Source organism: Neovison vison, chromosome 5 (genome assembly GCF_020171115.1).
Source record: "Neovison vison isolate M4711 chromosome 5, ASM_NN_V1, whole genome shotgun sequence".
NCBI lineage: Eukaryota > Metazoa > Chordata > Mammalia > Carnivora > Mustelidae > Neogale > Neogale vison.
The window spans coordinates 21,921,121-21,941,147 of NC_058095.1; the positions used below are offsets into that span (position 1 = coordinate 21,921,121).

At 58.8% G+C, this 20,027-nt stretch overlaps 1 protein-coding gene across 2 annotated transcripts in view; it reads right to left on the reverse strand.

Annotated features, from left to right (window-relative positions):
• The window catches only part of RARA (retinoic acid receptor alpha), a 44,284-nt gene extending 26,028 nt beyond the window's left edge, over positions 1-18,256 (reverse strand). The window contains exon 1 of one of the 2 annotated variants that reach the window (XM_044248033.1): positions 18,168-18,256. The gene's annotated coding sequence lies outside the window, so the exon portion shown is untranslated. Of the gene's footprint in view, positions 1-8,956; positions 9,160-18,167 lie in introns of those variants that run through there. The other variant, XM_044248032.1, reaches the window with a different exon arrangement.
• Between the last annotated feature and the right edge of the window lie 1,771 nt (positions 18,257-20,027).

Consider the following 20,027-nt stretch of genomic DNA (forward strand, 5'->3'; position numbering starts at 1 on the left):
AACGGGAACTCTCGAGCTGAGGGATCCAGGCTGAAGGGAAGGAGAGGTTGGCTGAGCCTCATCAGCGTTGACAGTCGGACACACACACACACACACACACACACACACACACTTGCAGAAACACACACACGTAGGTCTATGGAAACGTGTCCGGGTGGGCAAGAGCATGCTTGCGTGCCTCAGCCTGTGTGTGCGCGGGCACGCACGCGAGGAGAGAGAACCTGGAGATACCATCTCTCTACACCTGGCTTTAGCACACAATGAACATGGTTCAGGGGTTGTGTGCACGGCCCCAGGACACACCTCCCCACAGACACACGACCACGGCCCCGCAGCTTCCCAAGCTGCACATTCCCTGGCCCTCCCAAAGCCAGGCCTGGCCTCTGCATCTGCCTCCCTGAGGGCCCAGCACCAAACACACACACTGAGGGGCACCCCCTGACAAACACTCGGGCGGGTTCACGTCATACAGGGGCCTGCCTCCCTGAGGTAAGGTCCAGGAGGCTGACGTCCAGAATGCCATTCACTCCAGACCCCAGGCCTCCTGACCCAGCTTTTGGGGGCAAAGGGTAGATTCTGTCAGTCCTGTCTGGACCCCTGGCATTCCAGCCTGACCCCCAGAGGAGAGAGAACTAGAAAGAACTAACGCCTCAACTCTGCCCGTGAGGAGTCAGACATTGGACCGAGCCTCAAACCCCCACCTCCAAACCCACACCCCAGGGAGATACTGAAATGCCTCCCCAACCCCATCAGAGCCTCGCTCTCGTTAATCCAGCTCAGCCTGCAAACTCTGGTACAGAGTAACTCAGCTCCCCGGGTAGGGCCTTGAGCCATGGGAGGAGGTAAAGTTCAGAGAAATGGGCCAAGAGCCAGGCTGGCCAGGGAACAGGGATGGGCGAGGTCAGGCACGATGGGGCAGGGGCAAAGAGCACAGGCCCTGATTCATCTCTCTGAAGCCATGACCCTTGGGGAGGTACCTGGGCCCCAGCACCCTGCACCCAGGGGGAGAGAAGACACTGTCAGAGAATCAAAACCAGCACCAAAGAAAAGGAAAACAAACTACCCACATCCAACCTCCACCCTATACCCGCCAGCTTCATGGCCCATGGGTACCCTCCTGCAAGGGAGAGAAAACCACAGGCCCACACCTCCAATACGCTGTCTCGCCTGGGCACAGCAGAAGGGGGTGGGAGCTGGAGGGCCCACCACCAGCCACGCACCCAGTCCACTGCAGCCTCCCTCACTCCCAAAAGGTGCCAGGATACCTTCTCCACTGTCAGGCATCCCCAGCTGCCCAGTCCTTATGTCCCTAGACTCACATCCCCAGAGAAGAAGGCAAGAGCTGACCGAGCCATGAAGATGGTAGAGCAAGAGGTCTGATGGGTCAAATCTCAGCTCTGCCACTCTGGGTGACCATAAGCATGTCACTTAACCTCTTAAAGTATCTGTTTACTTGCTTGTGAGCTTCACCCCTCAACAACTGGGGGTGTGATTTCAGACAGACAAGTCCGAAAGCACATAGCACAGCATTGGGCATACAGGAGGTACTAGGGAACCAAGCCTGTCCCCACACCTTTCACCAGCCCCGGTGCTTCCCTGGACCATGTGTCCGCTCTCCCTTCCCTCTCCCCAGCCACGGCTGGTGTCTGTGGACAGGCCCCGGACAGAGAGTTACCCATTTTGCAGGGTCTGCTTCCCCCCAGACTGAGGACAGGGATGTGGGTGGAGGCCCAACCGCAACACTTTCCCAAATTCCCTTCTTTCATTTCACAAACCAAAAAAGGGAAACCTTTGGATTTGGGGAGGAGAGGAGGGGCAGAGAAATAGACTATTTTCTTTCCTATCCCCAGGAAGAGGAGCCGGGGTCCCCAAGTCCCACTGGCCCAGCCTCCCTTCTTCATTTATTCCCTCCTCTCCACTCCCCAGGCTCCCCTGCAACACTGGCTCCCAAGGAACAGAAGGCATGCAGTCCCAGAGAGGCTGACAGAAGGGGATCAGGACCGCGGAACTTAAAAGAAGGGGAGACAGGGGCTTTCCTAAACATTCTAGACAGTCAGTGAATCATGGGCAAATGACACCCAAAGTTCAGCTCAACTTGGGTGGGGGCAAAGGGATACACAGAACATGAGTCCTGGTAAAAACAAAGACCTGCCCCTTAGGACCCCTTACCCTACCAGGAGCTAGCCGGGCAGGGTAGAATGGGAGCAGATTTCAAACCAGAAGAGTGGGCTGGAACTATTTATAAACTTTCCAGGAAAACACACACACACACACAGCCACAGTTTTCCCCTCCTCCAAGTTCTTCAGATCTTCAGCAAGGTTTGGGGAGCAGTGATGACCCCTATTCCTTCTTTCCCTTTTCCAAAGGTTCCTCTGTCCAAGGCATTCACCCCTCTCTTCCCCCACAAGCCCACAGTCTGGCCACTCTGGTCCTCTGTTTACCTTTTGCTCACCAGGGGCCCAGCTGCAGAGAGCCAGCAAGGCCAGCCCCACTTGGAAAGAGATCAGCACCCCAAGGGGGCCTGAGTAGGATCACCTGGATGATGCTAGAACAGGTACAGGGCACCTCTTCCCTACCAGACCCGTGGGACCCCAGGCCTCCCTCACTGGAGCTAGGATTTGTTTGAAAACCTGCCCCAAACCTGTGCAGGCCCAGAGCCCTCCTCAGAGGGGGTTCAGGGAAGGCTGAAGTCTAGCACCTTCCTCTGGAGGCTGCCACTGGCCACTTGCCTAGAGATGCAGCACTCAGCCCCAGGAGAATGCATCTGATGTCTCCTCAGCAGGCCTGGCCCAGGGTTCTGCCCCAGCTACCCAGGGTCACCAGACCTGCACATGCCCACAGGCTCGGCAGCAACTGAACATGAAGCAGAAAGGACGAATGGAAGAGCCCAAGCCCGGGACAGACCAGGTTCTGGGAGAAGGAAAGGCTAGTCTCAGAGGGCACGATGGGGCCTCCAATGCCTGTGTTCCCCGGGGAATGCACCCCAGAGCCCCCAGGAGACGTGCTCAGGACCTCCGAAGATCAGGGTGCTAAGGGGCCTCCCAGAACCCACTGGGTCTTCTTTCGGAGCAGGGAGTAGGTGAAAGGGCAGGGGGCAGCCCAGGCCTCAGGGAGAGGGAGCAACCTACGGGGAAGGAAGAAAACAGGAAGAGGAAGAGATGAGCCTGCTGAAGCCACAGCCAGACCACAGGAGTTTGTGGACCAAACAAAGGCACCTCTGTCTGGGTGGGGGACCAAAGGGGCACAGACAAAGGGGACCCCCCAGCTTGGAAACCACCGTTCCTAGACCCAGTCTGGCATGGGGCTTTCCCCACCCTCCCCTTGACAACTGCCCCCTCACCACTCGTCTGCCCACTCTGCCATGCAGGAAGCACAGCTCTCTCACAACAGGAGCACAGAGCTCCCACAGAGTGGGAGTGCGTGTGTGTGTGTGTGTGTGTGTGTGTGTGTATGTGTGCACGGCAACCCCACCACCACCACGCTCATCCCCTCAGCCTGCCCTAAAGCTGAGACTGCGAGATTCTGAATCCCAGGGCAGACAGTCAGCAGGACACGGCACTACCAGTCCCCTCCCAGCACCTCTCCCTGGGGACCCAGACTGCAGGGAAGCTGGAAACGCCCCCCCTCCTGCCTCAGGATATCCTTTTGGCTCTGACCCCAGACCAGGCCTGAGTCAGACTGTACCTCGCCCCACACCCCCCCATCCATCGACCCCCCAGGAACTTCCTCCTCTACACCCACCTACCAGTTGGGGGTTAGAACTAGGGGGAATCTCTTCTCCTCTCCATCCCTGGCTGAAGAGGGAAGCCCACAGGGGGTGGGAAAAATGGGTCACAAAGTCTCGTGGCCTTCCCCTTAAAGCACAGGGCACCTGCATGCCCAGACAGAAGCTGGGCGTACAGGCTGTGTGCAGGGGTGAGGATGGTCCGTAGGCCACTACCCCCACCTCCCCACCACCGAAAACACACACACAACCTGCTCAGAGCCTCCTCCCACTCCAGCCTGAACCCCAAGAAATCACAGAAGCTCCCTGAGGAAGGCAGTTTCCATGAGAACACAAGATGGGAGAAGATTCCAGGGGTAAAAGGAGATAGGGAGCAGAGGTTACTCAAACGTCTGTGAAACATCTTTAAGGGAACATGACCCAGGCTGGAGGGGACAGGGTCTGCACAACAGGTCAGACTCACAGTCAGCCACAGTTAAGCACAGCCTGACAGGGTCACACTCTCCCCAACACTCGGTCTAAGTAGGTGGCTGTGACTCCTTCCCACAGATAGAAGTCTGGGGGGCCCTGGGGGATCTGGGGCATCAGAGACCACACACACTCAGCCTGAAACAGCCCCCAGGGCAGGCCCCCCCAAATCCCCCCAACAACTGTGGGTCTGGGGGGAGGGGCAGCTCCCTCCCCACAAGAACCAGGGTAGTGCCCACGGCAGCCATCTCCATGGTAACCAACAACAAACATCCCGGGAACCACAGTGGGACAGGAAGTGACAGGCACGTGACAGGAAGACATTTTTTTTTCAGTGTGGGGGGGTGATAATGATTGTTAGCAGCCCCTGGAGAATCAGCTGTCCCCTAAGCTTCCCCCACTCAGAGCGGGAGGGAAGGGGGCCAACCAGGAGGGTGGCCACCCCCCTACCGCAGTGTGTGAGGTTGGTCCGCAGGGTTGACATGCCCTCCCTCCCAGCCTGCCACTCACGGTTCTCCCCCTGGCTCCCCCTCCCCTCCACTTCCTGCCGTGACTAGAGATCAGAGAACTCCCCACCGCAGCTTCCCCTTCTCAAGTCTCGATTCCTGGGCTGGAGGTTTCACTGTGGGCCAAGGGACAGAAGGAAGGAGGGCTGGGGATCTGCGGTAGGACCCAGGGGACAGAGGCTCTGGGGGAGGGGCCAGGAGGGAGCCACGCCTAGGTAGGTGTGTACACAGAGGCCCACAGCGAGTGGGTCATAGTGACACATAGGCCGGGCACGGTGACATGCAGAGACTGCCTGACCTCAAGCAGCTCTGGGGGGAGGGGAGCAGAGCCACTGGATCCAGCCTGTGCGCCCCACTCCAGCTCTGTCCTGAGCCTCCGGGTTCATCTCAGGCAGCTGCTGGCCGCCAGACAGGCGAGATCCCAACTGTACCCAGCCCCCGCCGCCTCTCCCCTGCCTTTTGTGCTGAGGAATCCCCCCTCCCTGCTCCAAGGTGCCCGCCCAGACGAGGGCACCTTGGCGGAAGGTGGGGGGAATGGAACCTCCCTCCACCCCCCCTCCCCTTCTCTGCAGATGTCCCAGACTATATTTAGCCCAAACTGGGCGGCTAGCCAGACCCAGACTCCCCACTGGTCGGGAGCTGAGCTCCCAGTTTTTATGCAATTAAAACATTAACAGAGAACCACCCCCATCCACAACCCCCATGCCCCCTAGCCCTCCCAGAGCTGCAGAGCTCAGTTAACTTAAACAAGGCCAGCCCAGCTCTGCAGCCAGAGAATGGGGTAGGGGGATCACTGGGCAAACAGCAATAAACTCATTCCTCTGCCCACCTCTCAGGCCCTGCCCCCACAGGCAGGACTGGGACATCATCCATGAGATCAGGTTGACACTTGGGGGGGGCAGGCTTTCCTTGTTCCGGGGCCGGAAGGGAAAAGCATATCCAGTGCAGGGGGCGGGGGTGCCTGGTTGCAGAAATTCCACCTGTCATTTGTAGCCCCCTCCATGGCCAGCTCCAGTTACAGGGCTGGGGGTTGGCAACAGGTGCTGGCCAGCCTGGCAGCAGTCTAATCCCCCACCCGCTCCCCAGGGCTGACAGTGGTGTCTGGAGGTCCCAGCAGGGGCCAGGCAGGCAGGATGCTGGGTGGGAGAAGGAGGCATGACTGCCAGGCAGGTGGAGGCGGCGGCAGCCCAAGGCCCTTCTGTACAACCCGGCTCCCTAGACTCTGTGACGTTTGTCAGTGGGTCTGGAGAAGGCAGGGAAACCTGAGTTCTCTAGCACCTAGTTCATTTCCCCATGATGCCAGGCGGGCGGGCTAGAGTGTGGGAGGTCTGTCTGCCTGCCTCTTCCTCCTCCTCCTCTCCAAATTCCAGGAACAGGCAAGGGAGGCTCCAGTTGCGGAGAGAGAGGGAGAGCAAGCAGGCGGTCCCAGCTGGGGGGGGGGCGGGGACTGGAGCGGGAGGCAAGATCCAGACGAGCAAGAGACACCCACACCCGAGCCAGACCCAGACGGGGGACAGAAACACCGCTGCTGACACATTCTCACACTCTGGGCCTGGTCCCCGCATGCCGCCCACCCTGTAGGGACACCCAGACACTCTCAGCCAATCCTGCCAATCCCTAGAACACTCCCTGGACACACACAGAGATCCAGGCCCTCGCCCCCACCCTCCATCCCCCTACAAACCGTGTGGGCTCTAGACAGCAGCCAGAGGGTGGAGAGGGGAATGGAGGGAAGACAGCAGGCATCAGAGGGGATGTGCAGCCAAAGCCCTGGGAGCTAGGGTATCAGTTGCCACACTCCTTTCCCAAAACCCAGTAAGTCAAAACTACCCTGGCCGTCTTGCTTGGGACCCTGCCAGCTTCCCACTCTCCCCAAACCACTGCCACCAGAAAGGGGTGTGGGGCACTGGGCAAGCAGAGATTACCACGTTCATTCTTCACAGGGACAGGATTACCTTCCCCAGATGCCTACCACCCTAGATCCAGGACACTGCTCCTAAAAAGACCTCCAGAAAGGCCGTATACAGCCAGCCACCCCTCAGCCCAACCCAGGTCGGGCCCTGCCTTGCCCCAGCCCATACCACCCAAAGGACAGGGAACTGGGCACTGAGCTTTTGTATTTTGGAGCATGTCCCACCCTCAAGTCGCACAGCTCTGAGAACTACCCCACTAAAGAACCTGGAATCTGAGCAAGAAGTGGGTTGGGGGAAAGGTCCGTGGCGGGGGGGGGTGGTGCAAAGCTAGCTTCTAAGACCAAAGGATTTAGGGAAGGGGAGGTAATTAACTAGGGTCTGGGTCAATGCCCCAAAAACAGATTTGAAGGGCCACTCAGACCGTGTCCTCTCCCCCACACCAGACGAGGTAGCAGGAACCACGTCATGGCACATGTGGGTGACTGTGCCCAGTGGGGGAGGCACAGGGGTGATCAGGAGGGGGCTGCCCACGGCTAGCTTCCTGCCAGGCTGCCACATGGTTGGGAGTAGGAGGTGGACCAGAAAAGTGTCCCAGAATGGTAGCAGGGGCATTTAGGGTCAAACAAAGGATGGAAATTTAGGACTTATAGGAGGAGATGGCCAGGAGTAAGCCATTCCAAGCCCAGGGTCTTCTCAGAACTGCTACTTCATCCACACTGCCCTCACCAGTCTGTTGGGGAAATTCCTGCCGTGACCATTTCATGCACGTTCACTCACACCCTCAAGCTCCAAAGCTAAGATCCTCAGCTCCCAAGGGCCTAATGCAGTCTGACTCTAGCGACTGCTCCATCTCAGGACCAACATGACCCAGACTCCCAAGCAAACTGATGTCCTAGCCCCTCCCAGTGCACTAAAATCTTTCATAGGGCAAACTCCCTGACCTCCCCCTCACCGACTTCCTCCAGCTCCAAATACTCTTTCTCTTGTTCTTCCCCCAGACTCATCTCCACCCCCCACAGGGGAAGCCCCAAGGTGCCAAGCCATCTCCACTCCAATCTGGGGCTTCCCCGACCCAGCCTCCCCATCAAGCACAAGGCCTGGAGGAGAGTTTGGGGCTTGAGCCCACTTTGTACCAAGACCTGGCGTCCTTACTGTATTACTTCCCTGGAACGACCCTGCCGGGTGACCACTGCAGTCAGGGAAGGGGACAAGAGTCATCCCTGAATCTCCCACCCAGGGAAGTGGAGGAGGGATGGCGGCCAGGAGCAAATCTCCAGGGTGGGGTAGTGTTGTCAGGTACAAGACCCTCTAAGAACATATACATACACACATGTGCACACAGCCCGAAGGCAGAAGGCAATGTGGCAAAAGAGAAGGGAGCTGGCCCCAGGTGAGTGCGGAGGGTACCCCACCATATCAGCACATGGGAACCCTATCCAAGAGAGAATGGACAGAGGCAGAAAATTTTCTCCCAAGGCTTCGGGTCTTTTTCTATCTGATTTTCACAGGAATTGGTCCTCACCCCCAGCCTAGCACACTGGTGGCCTGCCCCCCTTCCCACTGAGCAGCCTGACAATAGGGCAGTGCCCAGAGAAGAGGGAGGGCTCAGCCAAGCTGATTTCTCCAGCGCCCCCCTTCCACATACACATCTGGCTAGCAGCTTCCCCTCCTCGTGGGTGGCACTAGGTCCCATACACCCTCAGCAAAGCAAAGACAACCAGCCCACTCCGTCCTCCCCTCACCCCAAAAAGCTTCCACAACCCCACAGTAGCAACAGACCCAGAGACCTGCCTCGCCTGACTGCATTGACTCCGCACCCAATTCAGTCGGCTCCCTCACTCCACGGGGGACACCAGCTGAGCGGGCCCCGCCCCCCAGCCGGCTGCTCCGGTGGGGGTGGGCCTCCGGGCTGATTCTCCCCAAACCACAGGGCAGCTCAGATAACAGGAGGGAAAGGAGGGGGCTAGTCCGTTGGGCATCCGATCTCTCCCCCAAACAGGTTTGAAAGTCTTTTTGTTTTGTTTGTTTTTGAAGAGAAAAAAGAGAGGGAGTAGGAGTTCCCAGCGGCGGTTTTGCCACAGCTCGGGCGCCGGGGACACGCGCGGCAGACGGCCCCAGATGCCCCACGGCTGCGCGCGAACACTCCGGCGCAGACATACGCACAGACTGGGCTCCCCCACCCTGGGCTCCGCCGCCGCGGAGTAGGAAGCCCAGGAAACCCCGGGTTCCCCTCGGAACCCTCCCGGCACCGGATCCCCGCCCGCAGCTCCTATCTGGGCCAGGCCACCGGGCCCCGAAGCCGGCGGGAGCCGGGGCTCTCCAAAATCCCCGGGGCAGAGGTTACCTCACAGCGGGAGGAAGCAATCCGTCCAGGGCGCCCGCGGGCTCAGCGTCTGCCCTGACCCTGCGCCTCAGTGCTGCTAAGCGTCAGGGGTACGGGGTCCCGGGAGAGGAGCCGTCTGGGGGGCCGAGGCTCAGGGGCGCGGGGCGAAGGCAGCGGCCATGGCGAGTCACGTGCGGAGGCTGAAACTTTACCCGGAGCCCCAGACTGGGGGGGGGGCGCGGAGGGTGCAGAGCAGGAGGGGAGGCCCTCTCCCCCCCCAGGCCCGCCTCCGCCCGCCCACTGACCTATCACCAGCTAGGGGCGGGCCCACAGGATCACGCCCTCCCTTAACAGAACCAGGGAAGGGCGAGTCTTAAAGGAGCCGTGCCTGGTAGAAGGCCGGACCGTGGGAATCTGGGAGAATTCCCTCCCTCTACCCCAAAAGGAGAGATTCAGTACTAAGAGAAGTTCTGCGGAAAGAATGGAAAGAGGGCACTGTAGAGAAAGGACAGCAGTGTGTGGTGTCGCAATCCCCTGCCCCCAACCACACATACCCACACTCGCTGGGGCACAGATCACACACACACAACACACAGCACACACACGTCCCACGCTTAAGCCAGGGAAGGCGGTATAATATGTAAGTTAATACACTGATTCTGGGCCCGGTTATCAAGCCCCTGACTCCCATAGTTATAATCCTCCAGGGATCAGTTGGAACTGATAGTTGTGCGACCTTGTGTAAGTCCCTTCCTTTCTTTGAATCTTAATTTTCTCATCTGCAAAAAAAAGGAAGTGCAAGAGTAAGTAGACCTCCCTCGAGTAGTAACTCCTCTCCTCTTCCCCCTAACACCTCGCCAGCCCAAGCGGGTCGCAGGAACTCGGGCCCAACCCAATCCCCAGCGTCTAGGCGCCATGTACCCTTCCCCAAAAAGGGCAATGACCCTCGGATCTTCCAAGAGGCTAGCAAGAGGGGGCGCTCAGGAGCACCCTTTCCGTGCTAGAGGACTATCAGACTCAAGCGTCTCTCTCGTGGCCCCAGCTGGAGGAGCCAGGAAAGCTCACGTTCTGGTTCTAGGGGGCCAGGATCTGAATCACTCTCCATCCGTAGGGACCCCAGTCCCCAACACAGCCACAGGCCACCTCTGAGCCTGCCACTGCGTTTGGAAGGATCATGTCCCCACCTCTAGCAGCCTCCTGGGGGATGAAATCAGAATCACTAAGGAACAACTCCCACCCCCAGAAGTGACCACAAGTCCCCCCACAGGACTTCCCACTGGAAGGGGAAGTGTCACACTCCCAGGCCTCCACCCCAGTGAGGAGACTCTCAGCCTGATCCGGCTGCCAGAGCTCTCAAAGCCACGGGCATGACAGTCCCCGCTGTACAGACTAGGAACCGGAGGTGGGAAGACGGGAGCGGACACGGGGGTTCCGTCCACTATGGCACTGGCTGCACAGTTGGGTGCAGAAGTGGGGTATCTGACTGCCTCCCTCCTGCTTTAGCCCCTCCCCGCGTTGGTAGGTAGGACAAGCCGGGTCGTTGGGACGCTCTGCTCTGAGGCCCGGCACAAGGAAAGGGTGCCCAGGCAGCGCTTCCCTAAGCCCCTTCCCGCCTTCCAGGCCCGGCTGTCTCTCGCTCTCCTCTGGATTTCCGTCCACCGGTGCGAACCGCCCGCCCAGCCCCTCCCGTCCTGTCCCGTCCAGATCCATCCGCAAACATGCGCTCAGCGGGCAGGAATGCGCCAATGGCTCCCAGATGTGGACGCCGACGCTTAACCCCTTCCCCCCCAGCGCTCCTCCCCCCCCCTCCCGCAACCAGGCCTTCCAGCCTGAGCCTAACCAGCAGCAGGGGGCGTCACCGGGGTGAGAGACCAGCCTGGGAGGGGACTCTGCACCAGCCACCCCTAGCCCGCACTGGCTCCTCCTGCCCCAGATTACACCAGTATCCCTTCCAGCTAAGGTTAGAGGGAAAGGACCACGAACACAAAATTGCAAGTATGCATAAACACAGGTAGGCTGCCTCCCGAGAAGGGCAGCCCTCACATACACCAGCCAGCGCAGAGGAGTCACATACACCCGTGTGCACGAGATTCAGATGTGTAAAATGCACACGCAGGACACCCATATATGCACACCCATGTGTACGTTCAGAGCACACATGTGTATACCCCCACGTGCACACGCAGGGCACACGTGTATCCACATTTTTTTGTAGAACCGAACAAGCCCATAAAAGATGCATTTGTGCACACACAAGGTCACAGAGCAGAGTGTGGGGCACACTCCTGAACAGACAGAGCAGTAGGGCCATGTGCTGATGAAGGAAGAAATTCATGCCCCCACATGCCCATTCCCCATGGGGGAGCCAGACCCTCAGACACCCACAGGTATAAGCACACAGCCCACCGGCCTTTGGGGCACTAACCCCCTGCTCAGGGGACCCAGTGTCTAGCCCTACCCAGGCTTGACTCCAGGAAACAGGAGAGGTTCCCAGGTGGGAGGCCAGGAGTCCCCAATCTGCAGCCGCTGAACTCCAGCTGTGCCAGCCCCACAGCAGGGTCTCCACCCCCAACCTGCAGAGACCCTCACGCAGAAGGGGAGAAAAGTGCAGGTGGCAGCAGAAGGCCAGGAGACGGAGAAAAGCCACAGGCCCACAGGCTCCTCTTTAGGGCCTGCCTTTCCCCTCCCACACACAGAAGGCAATGGGCTGGGAAAGGAGCCTGAGCCACTGTTTTCCCAAGACAGGGATCCTTCTCCAAACTAGAGGAAACCCAAGGGAGCACCCAGGAGCCAAAGGAGATACAAAATAGCCCTGCGACCCCCCAGGAGGGTCCACACCTCCAGCAAAACAAGGCCTCCCTCTCACAGCCTCTGGGGAACTCTTAAAGAACAGCAACCCTGGTAGCTTGAAGAGAGGACGGGAAGCACTGCCCTCCAAGGACCCCCCCGGGTGCAGGCGGGGTGGGAGACGTCTGCTGGCACCTGCCCAGTGCCTGACTTCTCATCCCCTCCCTGGCTGCCCTCCAACCCCCTCAGCCCCCCTCAGCCCAAGGGGAGCTCCTTCCACAAGCATGCTCCTGCCCTGCAGTCCTGAAGGGTCACTGGGGGCAGGAATCCTGTTGCCATTGTGCAGATTAGGAGACTGAGGTGCAGAAAGGAAACTGCCTCACCCAAGGTCATCCAGCTTGCCAGCAGCAGAGCTGAAATTCTGACCCACCGTCCCCTCCTCGGCCGCCCCCGCTCTGCTCCAAATCCAACATCTCCACGCAGCTCCCTGCTGCCTCCTGCCCTGTCCTTTACCCTCTCCAGAGAGCACATGGGACAAACACCATCCTGGCACCACGATGCAGGGCTGTGGGTGGGGCCGGGACATGCCAGAGACAGATCAGAGGAGACACCGGGGGCTACACACATGCCCCCCAAACCCCACCCAAAGCATGGTGCCCACCTGCCCAGCAGGCACGGCCGGGTGACTCAGCTGCATCCGGGGGAGATGCCAGGGCAGTGACTCACCTACCGAGAAGAGCTGAGCCTGGCACCTTGCCAGCCCCAGGACAGAAGTGACTTAGTCACCAAGACTGTGATGCCCAGCAGGCACAGCCCAGGGATGGCAGACGGGGGCAGGCCGTGTCCTCCATGGCTACTTGCGCCCCCTGGTGAAGAACAGGCATCCCAGGACAAGCTGGGGCTGTGCCCGCCCCCGGCCCCCCCATCACCGCCCACCCCCAGCTCACCAGGCCCTGTTCCAGTGCAGACAAGTTTTGTGAGACCCCTGGGCTGCCCTGCCCCCCTGCGGCCTGCCCCCTGCCCGTCACTCACCACCCACTCGCCCACCGGCCCCACCTCCTCCTGCCACCCAAGTTGTACCCAGGCCCCTGCGGCTCCTTTAACATGTCCTGGCAGCACCACCAACCCCCACAGCCCCCTCTACCCCCAGCGCGTGCGCGCATGCACACACATATACACACGCACACGCACATATGCGCACACACACACATGCACTCACACACACTTCTGCCAGCCCTGCTTCTGCCAGCAGCTGCTGAAGCTGTTGAACAGGAGGGGACTCGGGAGGGTGGGGTGCAGGGATTGGGTTACCAGAGGCTGCCGGGGTGGGCTGTCACCCAATCCCTCCCCAGCTAGTTCTCCCTGGGCACTGCCTCCCTCACCCACCTGCTTCCCCCCACCTCTGGCTGGCAGCCTACTCCCTGTTAAGCCCCTCCACCCCCACCCCACCCAGGCTAGAAAATAAATGTTCGAGAGTTATTTGTCATGCTAAGGCCAGCCCAGTCTAGCAGAGAAAGAGAATGAGAGGGACAGAGACAGAGATGGACAGAAAGGGTCATTCCTGCGCTCCATGCTCCAGCCGCAACCACTAGGTGTGGAGGTCGGAGCGGAAAGGGACTGAGTAACTCGCCAAGTCCCAGGAGAGTTGGGGGGGGGCCCAAAGGGGAGTCGACAGGCTGAACAACCTCAATCCATTTGCGCTATTGATTTCTCACACACTGCAGCAGGCCTGATGGAGGGGGGGCATGATAAATCAGCCCCCCAGAGACAGAGAGACTGAGTGGAGAGAGGGGGAGGGGCTCCTGCACCCCGGTTAGTGGCCCATCTCCCTGGCTTGGTGGGGAGGGGGCGGGCAACAGAGGACTAGGAGCCGCCTAGCGGCAGGAGACAGGGTGGGGGAGGGCGTGTTGGATTCAAGCCCACCTGGAACACCTCCTTTTCCAGCTGCATCTGACGCTGACTGGAAGAAAGAAGGTGGGGGACAGAAGCACCACATCTGGTTCCGTAGGCAGAGCCCTAAACAACTCCAGGGGGCGCCACTCCCAGCAGAGTCTGTGTGCAACATACCGGCCCTGGGGATGAGGCTGAGGCAAGAGACTGTATTCTGATGGACCATAATTCTCCACTGAACTTTCTCCTCCTGAAGTTCAGCCAACGGCCCCTGCCCCCAGGACTTGGAGGAGGGTTCACTTCTGACTGGAAGCCTGTGGTAATCTACGCCCTCTCCTGCCTGTTCCCCTCCTTTGTTGGGGGCATTGGCAAATAACCAGAAGGATCTAGGTGGGGCAGGATGGGGGCTCTGGAGACCCTGCAAAGCTGAATCCTAGTCCTTGGTCTGTCCTCAACTCATCCCAGGACTGTGGACAAATCCAGGCCCTCTCTGGGTCTCTAAGACGGAATGAGACCGGATGGCCCTTCCCTAAGGTGTCTCCAAGCCCAAGCTCATCAGCCTGTGAGCCTGTTTGGAAGAGGCCCAGCACCTGGATTCACACCAGTGGCCACAGGCCACCTAAACAAACCCCAACATTGACCTCCTTCCAGCCTGGACACAGGCTCTCTCCACATGGTGGAGATTTATAAGCAAACCAAGCTGGGGCTTACCAGAGACCCTGCATAAACAAGCAGAGGGAAAGAGACCAGTAAGGGAGGGAGGCACAATCAGGTGCGGCAAGGGACCCTGATGGGAGAAAATCCGGTGCAAGGGGTCTGGGTTGGGGCCCCAGTGCAGCCCAGTGACTGGCGGAGTGTCCTACGGAAAGTGACATCTCCCTGTGTAGACCTGTTTGCCTCTGTTTGCCTCCCTGTGTAGGCCTCTGTAAGGGGGAGGGATTGTCTAGGTGGTCTCTAAAGCCCCTTTGGGTTCTAAGTCTAGTAGGACAGAGAGCCCCAAGAGGGGGGTCCCCAGGATTCCCCTACCCAGCCAGGCCCATCTACATGGGTCAGGACCCTCTCAGCAAGGCCCTGCCCCAGCCCAATGCGCCTCTCTGCCTTGTCTGCTGCCCCTCTGGCTCTTCCTCACTCCTCCGCCTGCCTGCTCACCCTCACCTTGGCCAGCCCCTCTGCTGCCCCGTGCTTTTCTGCACGTCCCTCCTGCCAGGGGACAGACCAACTAAAAATAGTCCCTGCAGCCTTTCTCGCCCACAGCTGCCCAAAGTGCAGGAAATGAGGGGGGCAGGGAGGCCCGTGGCCTGCTCTCCCCCACAAACTCCCAGCTCCACACCAAGTCCAGCACTCCAGCCTGGGGCTCATGCCAACTTGGCCATCTCAGGGGCATCCCACACCCCTTCCCTAGGGGGAGGCCTGCCCATAAGTGCCTACAATCCTAGAGCTGTCCCTGCCCTCCAAGAGGAGGAGAGAGGAGGCAAGCAGTCTAGAGGGAAACCTTCCCAATTTCTGACAAATCAGTGCCAACCACATTGTGGGCACCGAGAGGGCAGGGCCTGGCTCCGCTAACTGGTCTTTTGAGGGCAGAACGGATTGGCATGGGGAAGTTTGTGCTGGTTTCCTTCATCTTGGCCCAGCTGGAGAGAAGACAAAATAGCGCCCCAGCCTCAATTATGCTAATCCCCTGCTCCCCAAAATGTGTGGGTACAGAGGGGTTTCAATGGCCACCCCCAGATACCATGGGGGAAAAAAAGCTAAAAAGAAGAGCAGAAGATCTTGGCTGCCCACATGCAAAGATGGAAGCCTGGAGGCGAGAACCGGCTGTGCCTGCCAGGCAGGGCATGTGCTGCCCCCCAGCTGAGTCAGAGGCGAGAAGGGAGGAGCCGGGGTGCTGTGGCGCCCCCACCCCAGCCCACCTGGGATTCTTGATACCTCCCAGCCCAGGGAGAAGGCCCTCCCCACGAAGGAGGAAGGAAACCAGCTTAGCGACTCTCTGGAGGCCTGCAGGGCAGCCTTGCACCAGGAGGCAGGCGGGAAACCCAGGAGTCCTGGCTCCCAGCCCAGAGAGTGAGTGAGAGAAATACCTTGGAGGGGAGGAAACAGCCCACAGTGAGGCAGACACACAGTGCCCCCAGCAGCTCCCAGATGTGACCCGTAAGGGGGAACTGGCCAAAGGGGCTGGGTGGGGAAAGTGAACACATTTCCCAACAAGAGGAGAGAAGAAAGTGGGGTCATGGGGATGGGGGAGGGGGCAGGACAAGCCTGGCTCTCACCTGCTGTCCTCTCCTCCAGGTCACAGTCAGAGATAGTGACATGAAGGCCACCAAAGATCAAAGAGGTCCTGGGGTTTCCCCTTCCCCTACTCTTCATTCCTAGCCTCCTCTGGCATCCTTTCCCCAGGGCCAAGACAAGCCAAGAGTCCACGGGGCCCAAGGTGGTGCCTGGGATGCCCGGACAGTGCCAGGGGCAGCCCTTGTACCATCCTCCCACTGGCTTCCCTCCCGCCTGCTCTCAGCCGTCACACAGATCTCAGCTGTCCAATCCGATTAGGGCCCCTGTCCAGTGAGCCGGAGAAGGAGGCCACTGGGCAGGGGAGAGACAGGGACAAGGACGCTGAGCAGGGATGGCAGAAGGAAGGTGGAGACAGGGCTCAGGGGAGAAGGTGTGGAGCCCCAGAGGAAGAAAAGCCTGGTGGAGAGCTCTGTCCTCTCTGACCACAGGCTCTCTGGTGACAGTTACCCCCTGCATTAGGGTAATTCCACAGCCCTGGGGGCAACGGCCTGCCTGGTTCTGCCTTCCCACAGATGGGCAAGGATGGGGGGAAGGAAAGCCAAGGCAGGGAGACTGACCTAGATTTAGGAAAAGAATCTTGTCTTAGAACCCCCACTCCCCCCTCATAACTACCATTTGCACCTAGCTGTCTGATACATTGTCTTATGGGGTCTTTATAGAGGTGTCCCTATCAGGCAAGTGGGGCCTGCTACTGATCGCCTTGTAAGTGTTTACAAATGAAGAAACTAAGTCTGCTGTCTTCCTGGTATTGGCCTCACTGAAATAAATTCTTTTCTTGTCTCACCAAAACAGCAAAAACAAGAAAACAAAAGAAAAGGGAGAGAAAGACAGGAAGGAAGGAAAGATGAAAGAGAGAAAGAAAGAACAAACTAAGCCGTTAGTGTAAATCACACACCAGCTCACACTCAGAAGCTCTGCTTCCTGGGTCAAGAGCAGAATTAAGTCTGAAGTCACTCCCTTATCCACCCTTTCCTCCAAAACCAACCCTTAAGGGACCTGGGGAGTCATGGAGAAGAGCAAAGCACACCCCACACCTCAACGGAGTTACCAGATGGGGACAAGCCGCCCACTCCACCAGACACAGAGCTAGAGGGGTTCCCCCAAAGCGTGACCAGTCTTTCCTATCACTCTCTTCCTCAGTCAGCTACGCTCAGAGGCGATACACACATTCACACAGTTACTCAGACAAGTCATACGGCCCTCCTGCAAACCCACTAAACCAGAATGAGATGCCCTAGATCTTCAGAGAGCAGGCTTTGTCAGCCCCCGACTGGAGGGAAAAATCAGCCGCTGTAAACAGTGGGTGCCATTCAGCCCTTTCCCAGAGAGCCTGCAGGCGTGCAGGAGCTTGGGGGTAACACCAGGAGCCTGAGACTCTGGAAGGCAAGGCATCCAGGGAGCTGGCACGGTGGGGTGGCCTTCCTGATCTGGTCTACACCCCCTTCCCCAGCCATCTGGGCTGAGCCTGTTCTGGCCTGGGCCACACTCTGGGACCTCTCCCCTTCCATGCATACAGCCACCTTTTATGCAAAGGTTATAGAGCTTAAAACCACATCGTCTAAACATACACACACACACACACACTGGGGTGAGGGTCTTGTCTTTGCAATAGGTGCTGAGGTCGTGGCAGGGATGGGGTTCTAAGCTGAAAGAACTTTCCCTAGAGGAACAGGTCACCAAAAACCACTCACAACCTCCACTACCCTCCAGCAAAGTCTTTAGCCCCCCAAGTGTAAGAGGAGCCTGGAAAGGGGCGTTCGTTCCCCTACAAGGTGAGTATGGATCTGGGGGCAGAGGCGGGATGTGGGGGGTGCTGAAGTCCCGAGCTCTGGGGGACAGGAGGCCAGGAGGAAGCGCCGGAGAAATCCCCCAGGGAGGCTCAGGTCCCTCTCCCGCTCCCTCCGCTACCGCCCCGACACTGCCAGTTCTCCCGTCGAGGTGAGGTGGGGGAAGGGGCATTAAGCAACGCTGCAAAGGAGGGTGCAAGGGCGTGGGGCCTGGGCAGACCTTCCCCCGACTTTCCATTCTTAGCCTGAGATCGGGCAGTGCCTGGGGGGAGTGCAGGAACGGCGCTGTGGGGCGCGGGGGCTCCGAGCTCTCAGACACCCCACTGTTCCCAGGCCCCCACCTCCCAGGACCACAGTGAGCAGTGGGGGAGGAGGGATGGGGAAAGCCTGAACTGGCGAGAGGGAAACGACCAGATCAGCAGCGGGGAAGCCCGGCGGAAGGCGGCCCAGGGGGAATTGGGAAGGGGTGTGCGCGGTCCTACCTGCTCAGGTGCGTGCTGGCAGGGGGGCGATGGGGTTCCCAGGAGAACCGGGGAAGCCCTCTCAGCTCGGTTCAGGATTCCCCCCTGCTTCTGGGTTAGGCTGCTGCAAGAAGCACGGGTTCCCGTTGGGTCCTAAAGCCCACTCACCAAACAGTAGGCTCTCCCCGCCCTCTTCCCCCAGCCCTGACTGGGTCAGCGGGTGCAGAGCTGACTGATGGGGCAGAAGGAACTCACTGGGAGAAAGCCGGCGATCTGAGTCACGGGCTGGGGACCAGAACAGTCCTTAGTCTCAAATACACAGCACGGGGAATGACTTTAGCCAAGGATAGGATAAGATTTGACAGGAGGAAAAAAGCATTTCTTTCTGCCCGTCCCCAGCGGATGATTTGGGCTTTGGTGCTGAAGATGGGGGTTAAGATTCCCTCAGCACTCCTGCTAAGCCACCTAGCCATTGAGAATTTGGGGATAGAGGCATTCATTTTGGACAGGTGCTTGCTCCTGTCTGCCCCCTCATAGACATAGCATGGTCTCTGGAGCTCCCTCCCACTATTCCTAAATACCTAGGAGGCCACCCAGGGGAGGAGGAGGAGGGGGATTCCCCCCACCCCCCAGCAAATAACAGGGCGGCAAAACATGGATAGCAGTTGAGAACGGTCGAGTTTCATACCCTGGCGGGGGGCGGGGGTGGACCTGGGAGTGTGCCGAAGTGGGCAGACATGCACATACAGGTGAGAGTGTGAACAGGTAGAGCTGGGGGACCTTGAGTTACACCCATCACTAGAAAGAACAATTGTCAGTGGAAGAATGATTCAGAACCTAGGGGTCAGCTAGGGCCCTAGTGCCGCTACCCAGCCCTGAATAGGATCCTGAAACTTTACCCGAGTGAATACGGTAAAGAAAGAGAATATTTTCCCAGGTACCATTTGGGGTCAATCTAGGGGGTTAGGGGGCGGAGGGGCCTCTTAGCACAATTAGATCAACTTCAAGGCTACAGACCCAGTTTAGGATAGGCGAGGAGGCACTGGGGTTTGGGTCTGGTGGGCCAGAGAAAGGTGGATGGGAGGTCTGCAGAGGGCTGGAGTGAGAAGATTTTGCAAGGAGAGTTGCACAGATCTCCAGCAGCAGCAGAGCAGGGAAAGTGTCATGGGGTGAAGGGCCAGGGGAAATCAGGGACTGATTCCCGAGGCCCGGGAGAAAGCCTGGCCTCTTCCTAGAAGGGGAGAGGGCAGCTGCGTCGCATCTACCTCTTTCTCCATCTTTCAGGGAGAACTGAGGAAAGGAGCTAGACAGGAAGGATGCAGGCCCCAGGGTGGAGTCCATGGGGTGAGCTCAGGTCAAGCCTTTCTCCCTAACGTGCCTCAGTTCCCTCCCAGCTGCTAACCAGGGCTCTTGGTTCTTCCCAGGCAGTTAATGAGTGTTTACAAAAGAACTTGGAGATCCTCAGATCTCAGCTGGGCCGCCACTACAGTTGTAAAGCCCAATAAGGGCCCAGTGTTATTTGGAGAGGGGAGGAGTAGGGCAACAGGGAAACAGACTACTCTCTTCAAACTGAGGATAAAACCTAAAACCGAGCTCACAGAGGAGCACAAGCTTCAGCTGCCACAGGATATCCTGGTGCCCAGGGATGGAGGTCACGCACCCCAGTACCTCCAACCACCACCAAGGGCCAGCCTCCAGCTAACTGCAGGCAGAACCCAGACTAGCAGCTGGTCTTCATTAATTCTAGCTTTTTTTTCACCCCCCACGGCGAACCCATGGCTTCTACGGGCCTAGGCTAGAGGGGGCTGCCCTAGCCCGACCTCGCAGCTGACTCGGGGTGGGGGGGAGTGGGGGGCACCGAACCAAAGGCCAAGTTACCAG